This window comes from Camelus ferus, chromosome 5, assembly GCF_009834535.1.
Source record: "Camelus ferus isolate YT-003-E chromosome 5, BCGSAC_Cfer_1.0, whole genome shotgun sequence".
In the NCBI taxonomy this organism is placed as follows: Eukaryota; Metazoa; Chordata; class Mammalia; order Artiodactyla; family Camelidae; genus Camelus; species Camelus ferus.
The window spans coordinates 26,157,932-26,180,637 of record NC_045700.1 but is presented as its reverse complement, the minus strand read 5'-3'; the positions used below and the strand labels follow the sequence as shown (position 1 = coordinate 26,180,637).

The 22,706-nt window shown below is 35.5% G+C and overlaps 1 long non-coding RNA gene across 1 annotated transcript in view; it reads right to left on the bottom strand.

Moving 5' to 3' along the window:
• Nucleotides 1–445: 445 nt before the first annotated feature.
• The window catches only part of LOC116663615, a 108,200-nt gene continuing 85,939 nt past the window's right edge, over nucleotides 446–22,706 (bottom strand). The window contains exons 2-3 of the long non-coding RNA XR_004319842.1: nucleotides 16,343–16,413; nucleotides 446–1,841 (exon numbers count right to left, since the gene is read on the bottom strand). This is a non-coding gene — a long non-coding RNA (uncharacterized LOC116663615). The remainder of the gene's footprint in view (nucleotides 1,842–16,342; nucleotides 16,414–22,706) is intronic.

The window sequence follows — 22,706 nt, the reverse complement described above, 5'->3', positions numbered from 1 at the left end:
TATATTCAATGTGTTGTCAGTTCTAGCAAGTCTTGAAAAAGAAGGATCTAAAATTGTCTGATTGCTTCATGTGTGCATAAATTCATCATTCCACATTTGACATTTTAGTAGTGCAAAACTTAATGGTAAGAAAAATTTTAAAGTAATACATAATACTATCAGAAAAAAAATCCTTATTTTATGTTAGTGTTATATTTTAGATATTAGTGGATATGTGCTTTATTTCTTGGAAAGTTTTTCTGCATTTTAGCTGAAGTTAAATTTCAATTCATAAATCCAGTTGACATGTTTACTTGGATAATTTCATCCTAATTAAAATTTATTTTATATTTTTATTATTATAAAATAATACATGGATATATTAGACAATTTGGCAAATGCAAAAAATAGACAAAGAAATTATTATAACACTTATGTTTATCTTTCCCAGCTTTTGTGAGTTTTAATTTATTTATAAATATGAATTTTATGGATACAAAATATTTATTGTAAACATTTCAATTATTATAAAAACTTACGATAAAAAATTAAATATTTCTATGTTACTAAACATTTTAATTTTTGAACTAATAAATGTTAATACCTTGTATAGTCTTACAGAATTTTCCCATAAATTAAAAGTAGATAACAAGATAGCAACTTATATTTAAGTATTTCTAAAGAGGTGATCTATTTTTACATATCTTTTTGAAACCCTTTTTCCCTTAAAAATAAACAAAATATACAGACTTCTAGGTGAGTATATTCTATCTGTATTTTTAACATATTGAATCATGGTTACTTATAAGCTTGTATGTACATTTTTTAAACTTATAATTATAGCTAGAATAATTTCTCATCATTATGTAAAATTTTTATATTTTCTTTTAACTTAACTTTATAATAGATCATTGCACTATTTAGAAATAAACACTTTCATCTTTGTAATTTTGCTCTCAGTTTGAGTATCTGTGCTTTATCTTGTCTTCCTTTGCTTCTTTTTCTCCTCCTCCTCCCTCTTCATATTATTATAATTGAATTTTATTATCACTGAATTTTACCAATGGGAAACATTGGACCAAAGGACATAGAAATTTTTAGACTCTTGTTTTTATATTAAGCAATTACTCAATACAAATTTTATACCAAAGTTCATAAGAATACTTGTTTCCCTGAAATTTCATACTTAGATGGCCTCATTAATAAGTTTACCTTTTATAATTTGCACTAAATTGTAGAAAAAAAGAAGTCTTCTTGTTAAGAATTTTCCCCTATTTCTCACCAAAGTCTACTGGTATTTTCAACAAATTATTGAGTGACTTAGTGTGGAGCAAAAGCATGTCAGCTAGAAAACTAACAGTGAGAAATTATTCCCAGATTAGTCCTTCAGTTTTTGAGAACATAATTGTAAGAATTTATAATTACAACAATTATATGAAGAAATTTAGTGTTTGCTTAAATAATTGCTACACAGTAAATAAGCACAAATGGCAGCATTACAGCTAACGATGTGTTACAATGTAGCCTGAAGTGGCCTGACTCTTACGAGGGAACGCTCTAAAAGGAAAACCTATGAAGAAGGATGCTGTAAAGGGATTCCCATAATGATCTGGAAGTTGGCTTAGATGAGTTCTCTGCTTTAGTCATGAAGTCCTCCATGGGCTTTTTCAAGATGGATGTAGGATTAAGGAAAGGGGACCTTTATCTTCATTGTCATGTCAAAATCATTTAAATTTTGTTGCTGACCAGGTGCCTTTTGCCTTGATTTTAGAAGCAGATGAATGTCAGCCTCAATCTTCAGTGGGAATCCAGTGACAAAAGTGTAGTTAAGAATTTCTGTGACTTCTGTAGATTGCAGACTCCTGGAAGACAGAAACCGGGGTTGATTAATCATTCCGTGCGTCACATACATAGCTGATACTCGCAACTTGCTTGTTTAAGACAATGGGTAAATGGGTGAATGTGTGGACTAACAGAGTGAAAGAATGCTATTAGCTAAGGCCAAAACTAAGAATGTGGTGCTTGCAGTTTCTTTATTGGTCTAAAACCTCCTGGAAGGTCCTGACTTGATTATCTGATCCGTATGTTTAAAACTAAGGGAGTGGCTTGTGGCATGGTACGGTTATACCCCTTCCCTCTGCCATGACAGGATCCCAGAGACTGCTGTGAGGAAGTCCTTGGGTCAGTCTTAGAGTAATAAAGAAATCAAGGTTTACTCTGGTGCATCTTGTGATTTCTCTCTTGCCCGCCTTCCCATGTTTTGAATCTAGGTTCTCAATCTCCTCATGCTGCCTCCCTTCTCATTGAAACTTTCTCTGGGGAAAGAATCTGGAAATTTCACTTTCACATGGGTGCAAATGACTGATAAAGGCTAAGGTTTTTGTCTCTCCCATAGTCATTTTTACCATTAATAATACTTTTGTTTGTTTACCTTTTGCCAGAAGTTTCTATGTCAAAATCCAGGTATCCATGACTTGGGAATGGCGTGTCTAAGAGTTCAGAGACCTAACTAATGTAAATTTTTGACTTTCTCTCTGTTCATTCGTGGGTCTGTATCTGGTCTCAGATCTTCCAGCTGTCTCAGATGGAATGGGGAGATGATCTCTGCCCCACCTTGATTTGGTCATGTGTTCATCCTCCTTGGACTTCTCCAAATTTCACCACTGTCTTTGGGCTCTGTCTCCCTAGGGAGCATAGCAGACTTCGCTTCGGTTTTCACTTCAGTGAGATTTCATAGACAGCTGGTGCACCTTTTATTATTATGAATAATAATCTAAGCTAACTGTGAATCTTGTGTATGAGTATAAGGCAGGCCTAAGGTGAAGCTATTTATAGGGATCCTAGATTCTGGCCATTGGTGAGAAACTTGCTTCTACACTGGAAGAAAGTATCTGAGCTGTAGAGATGTGAGAATCTTTTTGAATCACATAACCTGAGATTTGGAAGTGACTTTAGATATCATGTCAGTTTTTTTTTTTTTTTTAATTTTAAATGAACATAAGAATACTACTAAGAAACACATAGAAGATGATTATTACTAATAGTTGAGAATTTGTTATACTTTGTGAAACCCAATATGTTTTCCAGGCTTTATAATCAGAGATGAAATATACCTGGAATCCCTCAGTAGAATCACATTGCTAGATTCATGTGTCCTGGCTTGACATTAACAATGCATTTGCGTTGCTATAGTTTTTCTTTTTTTCCCCTGTTGGTGCTCTAAGTACACAGATGATAGAGTAATATTTGATCAGTCATGTTAATGAATTTATCCTATTAAAAATAGATGAATTTAAAGGTAAGGTTTATGCATCATTCACTAAAGCTGCTGCCTAGAGAAAGATAATTCAGCTGGCCCCTGCTGCATGTGGACTTCCTGTTTTACTCAGTGTGTGTTAAGGGGAGTCTAAGGCATCACCATTTTCTAGATGATTGGTGATTGTCCAGAAAAGTGTCCTTTCCTTCCATTAAGGTGCTATATCAAATGTTTCTCCTTCAGAAATGGTATCTGATATGAATATATATAAAATACAATATATAGTATATTGTATCTATATCCAACAAACTGTATTGGGGTTTCCAGAATTTCAGAAGGAGCAGCATCATATCTGTTAATGAAAACTGTCATACAATTAAGACTTTCTGAACTCTAAAAGACAATCTAAATTTACCAAAAAATAAAGAAAGAAAAAAAAAAAGAGAGAGAACGAAGAATTGATTGAGTCGTTCTCCCTAGTTTGTAGGGTGACATTCCATGGGTCTCTGGGCCCCAACCAAGGTAAACTGAAATAAGGATTAACTGACTATTGCAAAGGCTAATTTACAGAAACCACATGAGGAGTTCCTGAGCACAGCCCAGATAACAAAAATATTATCCACGTTGTTTACAGTGGAGTTAGTCAGTTTATTAGTTGGAGTGCTTCATTATGTATAAAAGATGCCAATGATAGTCTCCTAGTCAAAATAAACAGGCATAAAGTGTTCCATATATACAATTTGTGGTGAATAGTTACTTTGCTATTTATTTAATAATTGACCATAAATGGAGTCAAAGTGCAAAGGGAAAAACTAAAAAAGCAGTCCACTAAGGGCTTTTTGAAAGATTGATAAATAATGTGGAATCTCAATTAGGCTGTAGAAGGAATGCAGATATTAAAAATTTGGTCAAGAATCTAATTAGCTGGAGGTAATTAAACAGTCTCACACGGGGTCATTAATCTTTTCCACAGACCTTTGATGTTTTGCACACTGTCTCCTAGTCATTAATAAAATTCATAACACTCCACTTTGGGCTGTTTTATCATCATGTTTTTTCTCTGTAAGAGCATAGAGCAAGTGTCACTGTATCACAAGGGCCTTACTTCAGTTAATTTCTTTTCCTCCCCCCATGCTTGTTAGGATTAACCATTTAATGATCTGAAAGGCAAAGGCACATTTAAACTTGCCCTTAACTTTAGTAAGTAATACAGTTTCATAATTTTGTCATCATTACTTTAAAAAAAAAAATGAGATCTCTATTGTTCCTATTCAAATGTTTCTTGGAAATGATAAATTACATTTAGTTATCTGAAGATTTATACAGCCACATATTAAAGTTGTAGCTTCTCAAAAAGCAGAATAACTATTTAATTAAGGAAAACAGACTAAATGGAAATTGTGGAACACAAACTGTACGTTGAGCAAGAAAAGAGCAGAAGGTCATTTCAACAGTGCTTTTTATTCTGATAAGTTTCAAAGTAATACCATATTCAAAGTAATACCATATTCAGAACTGGCTGGGTTATAAAAAGCAAGAAAACATGAAGATTGCATTTAGAAAATACAGTTCCTGTGATTGGGACAAAATATTTTATTCCTTTTCATAAATGCAGTATTTGCATATGTATTATTTTATTTCACGTCCTTTAACCAAATGCATTTCTGGGGGGAAAAAAAACCCAGTGAAACCTGTTGTTTCACAGAATTGATAGCATTTGTAATAGAGCCTGTTACTCCAGAAGCCATTCTACCTGTCCCCTGGTAGACTATATTGAATTAGAAGAGAATACTAAAAGAGATGAAGTAGATCTGAACATTTGACTGCAGGGACAATGCTCTCACAGTGATGGCATATAAGAATATATATGAAGTGAGTTATTCATCTCAGAACACCTGAAGACTTCACAAGCATTCATATAAGAAATTCATAGAAAGGAAGTCTGCAGAATATTAAACAAAAAAATGCCATATTAATTAGTTGCTTCTGATAAGAACATTTTCAACTAAACAAAAAACAAAACTATAGTCATATGCCTATTTAACAGAAAAATCTTCTTGGAAAAAAATTACTTGCTTTTGAATTTTAGGAATTGTTAGATATTAACTCAACTTCTGTACTGTATTTTGTGTAAATTAAATCATGGCATACCTCCTTTTTTAAAAATAAATGTTCATCTTCCAAATAATTAGCATTGCTCTTTAAAAAAAATCATTTTTCTACCTAAACACATATTTGCATGAAATTACATTCTATTTCTTGAAAATGTCATAACTGTAACATTTTAATATCTATATACACCTTTATTTGTTTAAACAGCAGGAAAAAATAAATACATTTAGAAAAGGAAAATTTGTCATTAACATATAAGAGAAAGCTCACATCAAAGAAAAATGTCTGACTCCTCACTAACGGTGCATTATGTAAGATTGAGATACAATCCATTAGACATAATAGGAAGAGAGAAAACATCTCAACTTCACATACAAAAGGAATTGCTTAGAAAATCCATGTGAAACCCCCAATCAAAAATAGAAACACCCACTCACATTGATTAAAATTTAATAGTGATTTGACTAATCAGGATGTTTATTCTGAGCAATTACATAGTAAGGCTAATTGTTAAATTTGTACAGCTTTGTTATTCTCAATCCTCCAGTGACATAAATTTAAAACAGGTTGAAGTTAATGACTAAGAGAATGTAAACAAAATGGTTAAGTGTTTTAAAATATTACAGGGCTTAACACCATGCTGGAGTAGCAAAAAAGGTTTCAATCACACTGTATCAGACTTCCTGTGATAGTCTGCACTTTTGTTTGTGGAGCAGTCAGTTATCTTAGGTGAGGTCTTGAATTGAATATCTATTTTTAAAGATATAAAGTAACTTTAAACAACAGAAAAAGTATACATGGCATTTATTTGACACTGTATTTGCATACAACTTTAAATGGAGGAGTTTACATTTAAAATAGGTATCCCTGTGCCTCTGTGTTTGTGTGAGTTCTAGGCATGTCATTTTTATTGGGTATATTTTATCCAGAAATATTGTCTGTCTTAAAGAAGAAAATAACAGTGGACCCCATATTAATGTAATTTATCATTATGTGGCAGATAAAAGCACACATCTTAAAAAGCAGTTTTAAAACATAGTGATTTAACTGTAAATAAAAAGCTATGTGTTTAATAATAAATAGCACTAAAGTTGCATTTTCATGAGAAAACAGTTAAACTCCATAAATATTAAAGCATTTAGAAGTTTGTTGTTTTAATATTTAGGTGGCTTATATGCTATATTTGTATTAGCTAATTGGATATTAATATCTGCTTTGAATTATCTGCTCAAAAATCTAGGAATATACTTAAATATTTTTGTTAAATTTATCTTTTTCTCTACTGGTCCTAGAATTTTAATCTATTTCTTCAAGTAGAAAGGACCAGAAAACAAAAAAGGAGTTCAGTAGTATAAGTGAGGTTCAGTACCACCTCCCAATTTCCTGGTTAACTGTAAGGTCATTCCCTAAACAGCAGGGCAGAGGGGAAATATACAATTCTGGAATCATTATATCATTTCCTGTCCTGTTTCCTGTCAACTGTTCCTGCCAGAAATGGCTAATAATGACCTATTTTCACCAAGCAATAGAAGAAGCTGAAGTCAGAATTATGCTGTAGAGTTAGCTAGCTTTCCTAAATGTAGTTATAAAATCTGGACTAAAGAGGGCAGGAGATACTCTATAAAAAATCCACAGAGGCCCAAGAAAAAAAAATCTCTATGAAAAAATCAGGCATACATTTCAGTATATGATAAAGTGATTTATTTTCAATAAAATCTGTATAAATGCTTTAGTTGCTTTGATTCCTTGACTAACTGGAGTTTCAGCAATATTCGTAGGTATAAGCTTCCCTTTCACTGAGCATTCAGCTGACTTCACTGCATTTATATTGGATGTAAAAGTTTTAAAAACATTCCTTTAGATTGTAGTTTCTTTCTGGGTATATCAGGAACAAGGAAATTAACAGTAGCCTATAACTAGGAAACATGTCTTTCACTTAATATAAAATATGAGGTCTATTTTAATCTTTACTTCATCCTCAAACTTATCTTTTAAAACCTATGACAACACATACCACAAATGGATCTCTCTCCAAGTTAATGTGGATTTCCATGATATACTAGCTGAACAGAATTTTAATCTGTTCAGTGCAAGTTCATGCCCTCCTCTTCCCTTTTTAAAATTTTATAAATTTGGCAAAATTAAGAACCTGAAATCAGTGTACGTGCTAGGTTGATGAATGATAATGATCATCGTTTGTAGGTAGGTATTCAAGAGAAATTGCCGAATAAGAAGACAAGGCGTTGCTAACTTCGTCCTTGCATATTTTCAAGTGACACACATTTTTATTTCAGTCTGTAGAGATCTAGTTAATTTCACATCTCCAAAAACATTGTAGACATTTAGGTAATGAAGTAAACAGAAGAAATAGTTCTCTGAAAAAAAAAAAAGTCATATTGTATTTTACATATGGTCAGTATTCAGTGTATTATTTTTTCCAGAATATCATTTTTTAACTTAAAAAATATATCCTTAGAGAAATGTTTAACAATGATTGGGATACTTTAGTTTTTCTGACAATATTTTTCTAATCTAGTTTAACATAAAATATCACTTCTAATTATGTTGCATGAAAAACTAATTAAAATTCTGGTATCTGAATGTTATTTTACTAAGTAAACTTAAAACTTGAACAGCCAAAAAAAAGTGCTTAACCTTTAACAGGATGAATATTCAGGTAGCTGAAGACAGTCAAATATAAAGAATTTAACACTGAGTTTAAATGTCTGGAAAACTCAAATTGCTTTCATCTGGGACATGTTTTGTAATTTTCCACCTCTCAGAACATCAGAAGTAAATATTGGTCCTGTACATTTGGATTCTTCTAAGCAGTGGACACTTCTCTTGGCAGACACTGAGGTAAATAGAGGCTAAACTTCTTTGCATTTTAGATGAATGCAAGACCCTGCCACCCCTCAAATCACAAGGACATAGTCTCTAGGCACATTTTCCCACACTTGTAAATAACCCTTTTTTTAATACTGGATAAATGAATCTCAAATTCCTCCCTAATGTCTGTCATGTATTTTATTCTTCTGTCTTACAAAGACCAGATTTCTGGTTAGTTAGAGAATTAGGGGAAAGGACGCCATCTGTTACAGTGAAAAATAGCTTTCAGATAACCAGGATAATAATCAATAAACTCATGGGCATAGGTAAATATCACTTTGCGTTCATAATAAATTTCAAATATCTAACAATGAAAAGAGTATTTAATGCAACGTTTTTCCTAGTGTCTGTGGTCTGCATATTGTATTCTGTAAAACTTCCAAAATGAGATATTCAGAAAGTTCTACAGAATTAGTTAAAACATTCTCATAACAGCTATTGATCATAAAGTCTCAGAAATCTGTGACTCAGGCCTCTGAGTGGCATGTGGGTTACTTGCTGATGTCTAGGTTGTTTCTGAATAACCTGGAACTGAACCCTTCTAGATTTGAACTTAGAAAGTTTAGTATCAGATTTCCCTCTTTTCCTTGTACTTAAATGAAGGTCTTTGTAGTAGTTATGCCTACTGCTTTAGGACCACATAAGGTACTTCATTATATGCAGTGCCCTCTTGAAAAGTACAGAATTGTTTCACTTGCTAAAAGGACATTATTCTGTGTGTTGAAGTTTAATTTACTTCAGTGTTTATTGAGGGCCCACTCAGAAACTTTGAAGACAGTAAACTAATCTGTCAGAGTAAACAAACAATTTTCCTTAAAATGCATGAATATAATCCCAGCAACTGTTTTTTAAATTTATTTTTACTGGTGTAGTTGATTTATAAGGTTGTGTTCGTTTCAGATGTACAGCAAAGTGATTCAGTTATACATGTGTGTGTGTGTTATATATATATATATATATATATATATATATATACACATTCTTTTTCATTCTTTTCCATTTAGGTTATTATATGATATTGAATATAATTCCCTGTGCTATACAGAGGTCCTTGTTGTTTATCTGTTCTACATATAGTACTGTGTATATGTTAATCCCAAACTTCTAATTTATCTCTTCCTTGCTTTCCCCTTTGGTAACCATAAGTTTGTTTCTATGTCTATGAGTATTTTGTTTGTAAATAAGTTCATTTGTATCATTTTTTATATAGAGTCCACATTTAAGTGATATAGGATATTTGTCCTTCTCTGACTTACTTCACTTAAAATGTTGATCTCTAGGTTCATCCATGTTGCTGCTGATGACAGTATTTCATTAATTTTTATGACTGAGTAATATTCCATTGTGTGTGTGTGATTATACACACATGTTCATGTATATATACCACATCATCTTTATCCATTTATCTGTCAGTGGGCACGGATGTTGTTTTCATGTCTTGGCTACTGCAAATAGTGCTGGTATGGACACAGGGTGCATGTAAATGTATGAATTATAGTTTTGTCTGGATATATGCCAAGGAGTGGGATTGCTGGATCATATGGTAAGTCTACTTTTAGTTTTTTAAGGAACCTCCATACTGTTCTCAATAGTGGCTACGCCAATTTATACTCCTACCAACAGTGTAGGAGGGTTCCTTTTTCTCCACACACTCCAGCATTTATTATTTGTAAACTTTTTGATGATAGCCATTCTCACTGGTGTGAGATGATACCTCACTGTAGTTTTGATTTGCATCTCTCTGATAATTAGTGATGATGAACATCTTTTCATGTGCCTCTTGACAGTCTGCATGTCTTCTTTGGAGAAATGTTTATTTAGATCTTCTGCCGATTTTTTGATTGGGTTGTCTTTTTGATATTAAGGTGTATGAGCTGTTTGTATATTTTGGAAATTAATCCCTTGTCAGTCTCATTGTTTGCAAATCTTTTCTCCCATCCCATAGGGTGTCTTTTCATTTTGTTTATGGTATCCTTTGCTATGCAAAGTTTTAAGTTCAATTTGGTCTCATTTGCATATTTTTGCTTTTATTTCTGTTAACTCTAGATGAATACCCTGCCCTCACAAAAGAGAATACTGCTGTGATTTATGTCAGAGTGTTCTGCCTATGCTTTCCTCTAGGAGTTTTATAGTATTTAGTCTTATATTTAGGTCTTTAATCCATTTAGAGTTGATTTTTTTTACATGATGTTATGGAATGTTCTAATATCATTCTTTTATATGTAGCTGTTCAGTTTCCCCAGCTTACTGAAGAGACCCTCTTTTCTCCATTATATATTCTTGCCTCATTTGTCATAGATCCATTGACCTTAAGTGCGTGGGTTTATTTCTGGATTTTCTATCCTGTTCCATTGATCTGTGTGTCTGTTTTTGTGTCAATATCATACTGTTCTGGTTACTGTAGCTTTGTGGTATAGTCTGAAGTCAGGGAGCATGATTCTTCCAGCTCTATCCTTCTTTCTCAAGATTATTTTAGCTATTCCATGCAGATTTTAATATTTTTTGTTCCAGTTCTGTGAAAAATGCCATTGGTAATTTGATAGGAATTGCATTAAATCTGTATATTGCCTTGGATATTATGGCCATTTTAACAATATTGATTCTTCCAATCCAAGAACATGGTACACCTTTCCATTTGTTGATGTCATTTTCAATTTCTTTCATCAGTATCTGTCTTGTAGTTTTCAGAGTACAAGTTTTTTGCCTCCCTAGGTAGGTTTTATATCTAGGTATCTTACTCTTTTTCATGCAATGGTAAATGGGACTGTTTCCTTCCTTTCCTTCTTTTTCTGATACTCTGTTGTCCAGCAACTACTGTTTTATAAGACATGGGGATAAGAGTCAGAGATGATACAGAAACTGCCTTTTTTTTTTTTTTTTCCTAATTAGAAACCTAGAGGATAATTCCAGGATCACATCTTTAGTGGCCCTGAATCTATAGTGGACAGGAACAACATGGAAGTTAGGCAAATAATGCTACTTAAACTTTAGATTGTGCTTTTGAATAAAAACTATTAGCCTGAATTTAAACAAATGGTACATGATGTAAGAGGGGAAGCATTAATCAGGTTGTTTTATTTTACTTCATGAGAATTTACATTATATTTACCTTATACATACAATAAAAATATACAATCCCTGCCTAATTGATTCTTAAACAGGTGTGACTATAAAGTAGTAATAATGATTTTTTTTTTTTATAAAAGATACACAGATTTTACAAAGTTAAGACAGGGTTAACCTTCAATATAGGTATTTGAAGTATGCTTAGTACAGTCATGGGTTACAAAAAAAAAAATGCATGTAAGTTCGTTTGTAAACATCTTCTGATCTCATTTGCCACTTTTTCTTTTGCTCTCTGTCACAAAGCAGTTTTGTCTCCAGTTATTTGGCATTATGAGATTAACGGATCACAGGTTTTAACCTTGTGGACTTTCAGTCTCTTTATCTGAAAGAAAATAATGCCCGAAACTATAGTATAAGTTCTTTAGGAAAGTACTAGAATATTTGAATAATAGTAAGATAATTAGAGGAAAAAGTAAAACCACCCTTTTTAAGAAAGTAACATAGATCTGGATATATGAAATATAATTTATTATTTAGAATCAGTCACAATGATTTAGAGCCCTTTCTCACATATAGCTAATTTTCTTTGAACAGATTTCTACAAAAGTTGTGGCCAGTTAACTCTGACACAGGGCTGAATTCAGCCCTCCTCACATTGTCCTTTGCTCTTTCTTCAGGCAGTCAAGATCCACCATTAAGGCTCCGCCAAAGAGGAGGAGCCAGTATCAACCCCGGAGGACAGTCAGTGAAACTATTTCTAGTTAAGGAGCAGGGAGTTGTGCTGTCAGCTAATTTTAGAATTTAAAATATAGCTTATTAATTTAGTTTCTAAAACTCATGCATATTTTTCTATGTAAAGAATATTTAGACAGAAATTATAGTGTTTTATTTCTATCCTGTTCTTTTTGAAACCAGAGAAATGGTCAGTGCATCCCCTAATTGACTGAACTTATATAATTAATTTTAAAATGTTATTATTAAGGGGAGGTGACTCTTCATGTTAACATGAGAGGACATTTGAATAAAAATAATAGCTTTTGATTTCATCTAAGCAACCTCCATCAGTAGTGTTTGCCATGGAGAACAATGGCAAATGACCTCATTTTCCTCTCTTTTTGAAGATTTTTAGTCTTGTTCTAAGTGTGTGCAACACATTTCAGAACATCCTTTCCCTTTAGATTTTTTCACTTCACCTTTTCTTGTTCTTCATTCTTCTTTTGACTGCCTTTCAATTTTCCCATGAACTTTGTTCCTTCCGTGAACTTTAACTGACAATTTGAACTCCAATTCCATAAGATGACGACTCATTAATTTTATAATTGTGCTTAGAATACAGGAAAATTTTGGTCCCAGGGAATTGTTCTAATTTCTTTTCATCCTGCTTTATGCTCATTCCTTTCAAAGCATATGCTTGAAATATGTCATGTAAAAACAACAAAACTAGAATTTAGTTGCTTCAGTCTTTTAAATTTATCATATATCTTTGTGGGAAGCAGTGGAATATACATGTTGGAGGTGTCTTAACAGCATCCGAGGAAAGCACAAAATTACTTGGTCTTAGTAGATTTGTTCTACATGGGGATCTGGGTTTATTTCATTTTTGACAATTATTTAAAAAAATTAAAGGAGATTTTTAGAGAGAATAGTTAAATTTAGCAATTTACTGTAATGTTTTTAAATAGAGTAGAAAAGTTTACATTTTAGCCATAATTCCTAAGGAAAAATAAGCTTTATTAAAATCATTCTGTATGCAAGGATTTATGTTCATCAAGTTGATTTCCTGCTTTTTTATTATCAAATGACAGTTTAAATATGTGAAAATATTCTATAAATTTAAGGTCATTTCATGTAATAAAGTATTTTCAATTAATGTAATATTTTAATTAAGAAATATTTAGACTTTCAATTGTATATGTAAGTGTGTATATATATATTTAACCAAAGTATAAATATTGATTTACAATATTGTATTAGTTTCTGATATAAACATAATTGGAGATTTTTGTAGTGGGTTAAAACATACATTTAATGGTGAGAAAGTAATTGAGAAAAAAATCCCCCACTACATAGAGAGTTTTGTTCTTTTAAAGATGTTGTAGTTTATATGCTCTACTGGAAATCCAGCCCTAATATCATACAAGAAGAGTAAAGCATGTTACTAAGCATATGAAAATATTTCAGTGTGACCTCAAAGGTTATACAGCTCAGAAACAAGAGCTTAGGTTGCCACTAAACTAGCAATCTTTCATATGTTCCAAATGTTACATGGGGAGACATGAGTAATTGACCCTAAGTAATTATATGTAATAATTATATTCCCTGGAATATAAAATTTTGGACCTATTTGGGGGAAAATTTAAAAATTGGTCTACTTGAATGTTCTATCTTTTTGCTTGATTTTCTCTGTTGTGATATTTACCAATTTTTCCTGAATGTTACCATTTGGATGAAACATTGAATGAAACTCCCAGTTTGTACCTGCTAAGCAAATATACTTGGTTCTGGGACAATCCAGGGTCAAATGGGCCAGGAATATTTGGAACAACAAAGTAATATAATTTTCATAGCTGCCCAGGAATTGGGAATAGTAGAGAGGTAAGAGTATTTCTAAGAGATTAATCACAATATTGAACAATTGGTATGAAAACCTCACTGATATTCTGGCTGAAAATTGTTCAATTCTCAGAGAATTGGACAACCGGAGATCTTCCTTTATAAACTAGCACTTATCAATTGAAAAGTAACCGATCCTTAATGTAGAAAAAGTTACTAGTTTAGAATTATTTTTCTTATAACAAATAATGTGATCACACTGTTTTTAAAACATGGAAAATATCTATAAATGCTCAGTTTTGAAGTACCTTATTTCTCTCATGTTCACAATAGTGTTATACTTGGTAGGTAGTGGAAGATCCAGTACAACATACATACTCATACATAGATACATACAGCAAAGTAAAACACATAAGATAACGTATGGCATATGATGCTCTAGAACAAGTGGACTTCAGAGACGGGGGAGTCCAAATGACACATATTTTGGGGGAATGTAAATTCAGCACTAAAAAAAAAAAAAAAACAAGCAAAAAAAAGGATAGGAAATAGAGCCCAGTTTATTGCAAAACTATGGACCTTCAGGAAATTTGAGGAATATTTAAGAGAACCTTTGTCAACGTTAGTCCCATTTCATCTCATTCTCCAGAGATAGTATAGACTAGTGGGTATTCATCTGAAATGAAAGACCTGCCATTTACCCAACTTGAAGTTTGCTAGAGTTTACTTTGAATCATTGGGCTTAACCTATTCTGTAGCAGGTGCAGACAAACCCTGCAATACTGTGAAACTTTTAATATGGAAACTTCATCCTCTGTTGAAGGGTCTTAGAATATGATAATCAAGGTATTTTTTAATCCCTTTCACATGTATTTCTTTCTCTCCTAATACATACATATATGTCGTGGCTTGAGAATTTCTCCTAAAGCTGCAATTACTTTGGGACACATTTTCTTAAATTCAAGAAATAGATGTAGAAAATCAAGCTTCAATTTCTGGCTCCATGCCAATGACTAATAATTCTCTTCAGCTCTTTTCTGTGCTGCTTCTATTACTGGATAGATGATGGTGACTTTAAATGGCTGCTTTGGGGCTTGGGAAAAATTATAATTATATATATAATATATGTGTATATATATAGCTATTAAGGACAGGAGATTTTTGAAAGATTTACTGACTTTCAAACTGTGAAAAGAGGCTAAGATACCTTATGCTTTTGATGCCTAAGGGCCATGAACCAAAAAGGGAAAGGAATAAAACATACTCATGTGTTGAGGCTCTCGTTTGAAATAATTTTTCTTCTTTCCATCTATGAGTACCCTAACAGGGTCAAAAAGCCATCACCTCTGTTATTTTGTTGAAAGGGCAACAAATGTCTCAACTTTCAGCACACAGTCCCACCATAAGTGAAAACTAAGTAAGCTGAGCTTCAAGTTGCTAATGCTTTTTTCCTGTTACAACTGTAGCCTCATGGTGAACTTTAGAAACAGATTCGAATTTTTCATCATAATTTCCCCCTGACATAAGTGGTAGATAATTAAACTAAATTCTTCCCCTCAAGAGTCAGTTTTCTATTTTTTTTCCTGCAGTGAAATAAGTCATATTGGTTCGAAATCTGATCCAAGGTTCAATCAAATGTTATCTCTTCTTTAAAAAATGGTATCCAAGTCAGTCATTACATGTATTGTTTGCATTTAGGAGAAACTATGAGCTCATGTTATGACCAATACTATCATCTTGTGAAATCGCAAGTGTCTTGGTGTTTTTTTTTTTTTTTTAACTTTAAGAAAAGGAAAACAAATTTCTCAATGTGCCTAATGAAACTCTTTCAGCACTGCCATTAAAAATCTTGGATGGAATGGAATTGAGATTAGTCAGAATAGCTACTTGTGGACAACTGCCAAATATCAAAGGAAAGCTAATAAACTATATATAAAGTTCTGTAAACACAGTAATTTAGATTTGTAAGAATAATTTCAGTCTTTTAAGTAGGAAAAAGAAGAAAGTCTTATAGGGTAGACTTTAACTGTTGTTAGGATGAAATATAATGGAATATGGTGGAAAAATTATCACAAATTTTTATTAAGTATTAATTTATTAGAAGTTTGGAGGCTGTATATTTATACTATTTCTAAAATAAATCGATTACTGATTCCACAGAATCAAAACTTTTTCTGATGCTCAAATATGTATAAGTTTGCAGTATATTTGAGCAGTCATACTGTATTTCACAGTTCCATTCACATGACTGTCTGATCCATGGCTTATATTTATTATTGACCTGTTTACACATTATATTGTCATTCAGCTGAAAAAGGTAGGAATCCTGTTCACAACAAGTAAACTTACAATATTAAAAATTGAATCCAAGAAAAGCAGCAAACCCCCAAATTTGTGTTATTTCTCTGGTTTGTATGTTATTAATTTTTAAAATTTTTATTCATGGCTCTGTTTCCTTTGGACTAATACATGTTATTATGTGCTTACCTCACCAATGAAGAATGGTAAGTCTCTAATCTCACTCAATTTCGTACTTTTCAATTCTGGTACTAATTTGTCTGAAAGAAAGCAAACACTGAGTCACCATAATAACTTATCTTAGTGTAGCACTATAGTACCATACCTTTTCTGAGCAAGTTTTATATGTTGTCTTATTTTACCCCCTTTTTTAAAAAAATTCTGTAGGTAGGTGGCAAATGTTACTATGGTTAGTTGAAAAAAAAGGAAACTGGTGCATAAAAGAAATGTGACCTTCCTAAAATCATAGAACTAATTACTCTTATTTTTTAAGAACACAAAGTTTTATTCTGCACAAATTAAGCACAGTAAGTGCCCTATTTATTTAATCCCTCTGTAAAGGTAGACATATTATCTTCATTTTACATTTGAGGAAAGAAAAGCCTAGTCCCAAGTTCATGCAGCTAGCAAGTAGTAAATATATTCTAACCTGGCTAAGGCTGATTTTAAAGGCCAGTTTTCTTTAAATGTATATAGCCTTTTAGATTGGTCTAGCGTTTGTATTAAAAATAGTGCTTTCAACTAGTCATAACTTACCCTTTTTTTGTCGAGATTACGACTCCTACCCAATTAATAGAGTGAAATTTAATATAATCATAAGTATTTGTAGAGAAATAATAATTTTTGCAGATGTTAATCTTTTTTTTTTTTTTTTTTTGGACTTTTAAGAGCTCTTAGATTTCCAGTCAAGATGGCAGAATAGGACCACAACTGACCGCTAAACCACCATCAGGGGAAAAAAAAAACTGGAACCTAGCAAAAAAAACCCAAAAAAACAAAACAACCCTACTTCGACTGCAAACATAAAGAGGGAACCTCAGCAGGATGGTAGGAGGGGCGTGCTCGTGATATAATCCAGCCCCATGCTCCTGGGGTGGGTGACCCACAAGCTGAAGAAGAATTAAGTTGCAGAGGCCCTCCCACAGGAGTGAGAGTGAGAGTTCTGAGCCCCACGTCAGGCTCCCCAGCTCGGGGTTCTGGCACTAGGGGGAGGAGGAGACATCTGGTTTTGAAGGCCAGTGGGACTTAACTCCAAGAGCCCCACAACACTGAGGCAAGCAGAGACTTCATTCTCTGGGGAAGCGTACAGAGAATCTTGCATGTTCCAAGTCCCAAGGCAGAGGCAGTGATTTCATAGGAACTTTGGTCAAACGTGTCTGCTGGTTTTGGAAGTTCTCCTGGGGATGTAGGGGACTTCTGCAGCTCACCTTGGGGACATAAAATCTGGTGGCAGACACTGTGAGTGTTCATGTACATGAGCTTTCCTGGAGGCTGACATCTTGACTGGATCGTCGGCACCAGGACCTAGCCCAACCCAACAGCCTAAAGGCTTAAGGCCTGGGAAGCCTCACCCATCAGCAGACATCCTGAGCCACAAATGCATCTCCTCTAGCCACACCACTATCTGTAATAGCAAAGAACAAATCTGACTCCATATGAGACCTGTCCCTTTGGCTTTAACCCTGTGCCCAGTTTTTTAGGCTTAGTCTTGCTAGCTCTGCACTCATGTAAAGATAACAAGTTGCAGAATAGAGAATAATGTTTGTTTTGTTGGAGGATTTGCAGGAGCACCATGAGCTGGCCCACGTGGACAGCTGCAAGAACAAAGAATTCCTACACCAACAAGTTTGCAACATCAAACCACATCTCTCCCCCTCTTTTTTTTGTATAAAAGGAGCCTGTATTCTGACTTGGGGAGGATGGTTCTCCAAGACATTAGTCTGCCATCCTCTTGGTCTGCTAGCTTTCCAAATAACGTCACTAGATATTTCATGTGAATGGAATCATACAATATTTGTCCTTTTGTGTCTGGCTTATTTCACTCAGTATAATGTTTCAAGGAGCATCACTGTTGTAGCCCGAATCAGAATTTCATTCTTTTGAATGGAATGAATAATGTTAATAATAATGAATAATATTACATTTTCTATACATATTGCATTTTCACATTCCTTGCCCCAACACGACGTCTGTCTCCCGATTTACTGGCCTGTTGTGCGGCGAGCAGAATGAAGACAGCCTAGAGCCTTGCTGCTCATGGCCAGCCAGCCCCATTTGGGGAATTATCAGGTAAGGCCCTAGTAGCTGCCAGGACCACTTGTCCTGAGGATCTTTCCTTCAAAACTCCCTGAAGTTGCACCGGCTGCCGCAGTGCTTGGCAGTTGGAGCAAGGAATCGACATGGGGGGACCAATGGCCTCCATACAGTAAGGTAAGTCACTCTGGTGCATACAGCCAGAAACTTTATTCCTCTCCACTTGGGGTGTTTTCTCCAGAATAAGCCAATTTGTTTTGTATTTTGAGTGGGGTACCCTGTTGGAGAGAGGAGACAGTTTTTGGATTCTACTGGATTTGTGAACTGGTTTATTTGCTTCTGTTTTGTGTTCAGTCATGTTAGACTTTGCGCCTTTTGTGTCTTACTGTTCTTAAACTTATAGATATGGGAAATACTCCATCTATCCCTAAGGAAAGCCTTTTGGGGCGTGTCTTAAATTAATGGGGAAAATATAACTGTGAGCCTATGGTTAAGAAAAAGATACTTTTGTGTAATAGTGTGTGACCCCAATATATGTTAAGATCAGAGGAACAATAGCCCCTGAATGGCTCAATTACTATACAATCTTGCAATTAGAGTTGTTTTGTGAGAGGGCAGGGAAAAATTATGTAATTCCATACGCAGAAGCATTTACGCTATTACATCAGGAGGAAAAGAAGTCAGACAGCTGCCACCTTACGGTGCAGCAGTCTGAAAGGGAAAACCTGTTCTGCAAGAGGGAAGGGGAGAAAATGAGGATGTGTTACTTCAAACCTTAAACCTCTCTCTGGCTGATCCTGCTTTCCTACCAATCAGGCTGTGCCAGCAGCTAATCCAACTGCTCTCATGCCACCTATCGCCTCCTGTTTCCCCTATTTATGGGACTCAATTAGAAGTTAGTATGTTACCCCTGGGGCCCAGAGACTTGGTTTGATGCCACCATCTAACACCTGACAGGGCACTCAGACTGGGAGCCAATTCCCTTGCGCCAATATCCCGTAGGAGGCCTTAAACAAATCTGAAGTTGAGAATGGATTGTACATCCATATAAATCCGGCTGGTTGGCCATTTGCATTAACTGGAAAAACCATAACCCCTCTTACAGAGAGGACCCCTCCCTCTTGGGCAGACCTACACACTTTTATGAATATGATGCTCACTGGGGATGAAAGGAGGATGGTCATTCACAAGGCTAGAGAGGAAGCACACCAGCTTCATCTAGGGGATCCAGATGGAACTCCAGAAGCAAACCTGGCAGTTCCTACTGCTGAGCCTAACTGGAATCCTAGTGATGGAGACATGCCACTCCTAGAGCATTACAGGAAGTGTATCTTGGCAGGTCTTTGAAAGGGGATACCTAGGCAAAAGAGCTGAAACAAGATTCAGGAGATACACCAAAAATCCAGTGAGGATCCTTCTGAGTTTCTAGAAAGAATTCATCAAGCTTATAGATGCTATACTGATGCAGACCCCAAGGCCCCTGAAAATATGAGAATGGTGATTATGGCCTTCATTGGGTAAAGCGCCCCAGATATAAGAAGAGAATTACAAAGGTAGATGGTGCATTTGAAATGAACCCTTCTCAGGTAGTAATGTTGCTTTTAAACTGTTCAACAACAAGGAACAACGACAGAAGAAAGAAGATGCAAAACAGAACACAGCTTTTCTGGCAGCAGCATTGGATTCCCTGGAAGGCGAGTCACCTGAAGAGAGGTAAGCCACCACTGGGGAAGGAACAATGCGCCTACCCCAAGGAGGAAGGGCATTGGAAAAAAGATTGCCCTCGGTTAAAAAGTAAGAAGGAAAAAAATAAAAGGAGAATGGGAACTTCTCATATAGTAGAAAGAGGACTGCTCTGATGAGGAATGAATAGGCCCAGAGACTCCCTTAGAGTTGAGGCTCCTAATTCCAATTTCCCCACAGGAGCCTCAGGTAACTTTGACAGTGGGGGACAAATTGACTGATTTTCTATTAGGTACGGGTGCGACATACTCTGTGGTAAACACTAAGATGGCACAGAAGACTCCTCAATCCATCCCAGTCACAGGAGTTTCTGGACAAAGTACAAAAGTGTTCATTCTTACAAACCCTGGAATGCCAACTAGGGGACCTCACCCTGAAACACAGCTTCTTGTATATGCCAGTGTGTCCAATCCCTCTTTTGGGCTGAGATCTCCTTTGTAAATTAAATGCTCAAGTAACTTTTTCACCAGAACAGCTTAACATCAGGGTCCCACCGGAGCATGCTCTAAGTCTGCAGATGGCACACGTGGAAACCCCAGAAACAGACACAGAGCTCTTTCCCCACAAGGCCTATGAAAAGGTAAAGCCAGAAGGGTGGGCTGACGGCACCCCAGGAAAGGGCAAAAATGCATGGCCAATATATATCCCATTAAAAGGCAATAATGGGACCCCTAATCTAAAACAATATCCTCTGAGACAAGAGGCCCAAAAGGGAATTCAACCAATTCTCAAGAAGAAGTTTTGGAAATCAGGACTGATTAAACCTTGTAGGTCCCCATACAACATCCCTATTCTCCCAGTCAAAAAGCCAAACTCAGAGGAGTATTGCTTTGTCCAAGACTTCAGGGCTGTTAGTGAAGTATGCTGAGACTTACACCCTGTAGTGCCTAATCCATATGCTCTGCTCACAACTGTCCTGGGTGAATATGGCTGGTTCTCAGTTTTGGACTTGAAAGATGCTCTGTTCTGCATTCCCATTGTAGGAGAATCACAGCAGCTATTTTGCGTTTGATGGCAGGACACAGAAACACAGGTCGTCCAACAATATTGTTGGACAGTCCTGCCTCAAGGATTTGAGTTCCCCTACCTTGTTTGGGGAAATGTTAGCTAAGGCCCTTAAAAACTTAATATTGGATGAAAGACTCTTAGTCCAATATGGAGATGATTTGCTCATAGCAAGCATATGATAAATGTCTACAAAATACCATCAGGACCCTGAATTATTTGGCCAGTTGTGGATATAAGGACTCCAAGAAAAAGGTCCAAATATATAAACAAGAAGTCTGGTATCTGGGCTTTGTCCTCTCCCTCTTTTGCCTGATTGAAAACAGTCAATAGCAGTATTGGGTACACCCAAAACCCGCAGACAACTGAGGGGGTTTCTGGGAATGGCAGTGTTCTCTCGGATTTGGATCCCAAGCTATGGGCTCATAGTAAAGCCCCTCTATGAGGCTTTGAAAGGACATGGTCTTGAGCCCCTTATTTGGACTAAAGAATGCCAAACAGCCTTTGAAACAATAAAAATAAAGTTAGTCTCAACTTCAGATTAAAAAAAAAAAAAAACCTTTCCAGTTATGTCCACAAGAGACAAGGTGTTAAGTCCCAGGGTGTTAATTCAAACTCTGGGGAATATTGGTAGACCTGTTGCCTACTTCTCAAAACAACTAGAACAGACTGTTAAGGGATGCCCCCCTTGCCTTCAAGCTGTAGCAGCTACTTGTGACATACTTCCAGAGGCTGGGAAGTTTACCCTGGGGCAACCCACCACCGAGTATGTCCCCCACCATGTCCTTTCTTTACTGAAACAAACAGGCGGCTACTGGCTGACTTCTGAGAGAATGGGAAAGTACCAAGCCGTTTTCTTAGACAACCCCAATGAAAGACTTCAGGTCACTTCAGCCCTAAATAAAACCAGCCACATTGCTCCCAAAGGATGCCGCACAGTGCCCCAGCAGAGTGGACCTAACGGACCAGCTGGTTGAGCCAGACTGGGAACCATTCACCAATAGAAGTAGCCTCGTGGACCAAGTTAGGCGATGCACTGGGTACGTGGTGGTAACACTTAAAAAGATTGTTGAGGCAAAAGCCCTGCCCCCAGGGAGCTCAGCTCAGAAGGCAGAAATCATTGCTCTGACAAGGGCCCCACTACTCACTGAAGGGAAGTGAGTAAATGTATACACAGATTCTAGCTATGCATTCCTCATGGTGCATGCTCACGGGGCAATCTGGAAAGAAAGGGGACTCCTCACTTCAAAAATAAAGAAAAAACATGGCTCTGAAATCCTGTCAGTATTAGAAGCAGTCCATAAGCCCTCACAAGTGGCCATAATGCACTGTCCAGGCCACCAAAAAGGCAAAACTCATATAATAAAAGGCAATCGGTTAGCTGATCAAGCTGCAAAGAGAGCAGCAAAGGAAGGTGATTATTATGCCATAATAGGATCACTTCTCCCACAGACTGACTTGTCAAAATACCAGCCGGTGTATTCACAAAACGACAAGGAGATGGCCAAAGAGTGGGGTTTCACTCTTGATCACATCTCACCTGGCTGGAAAT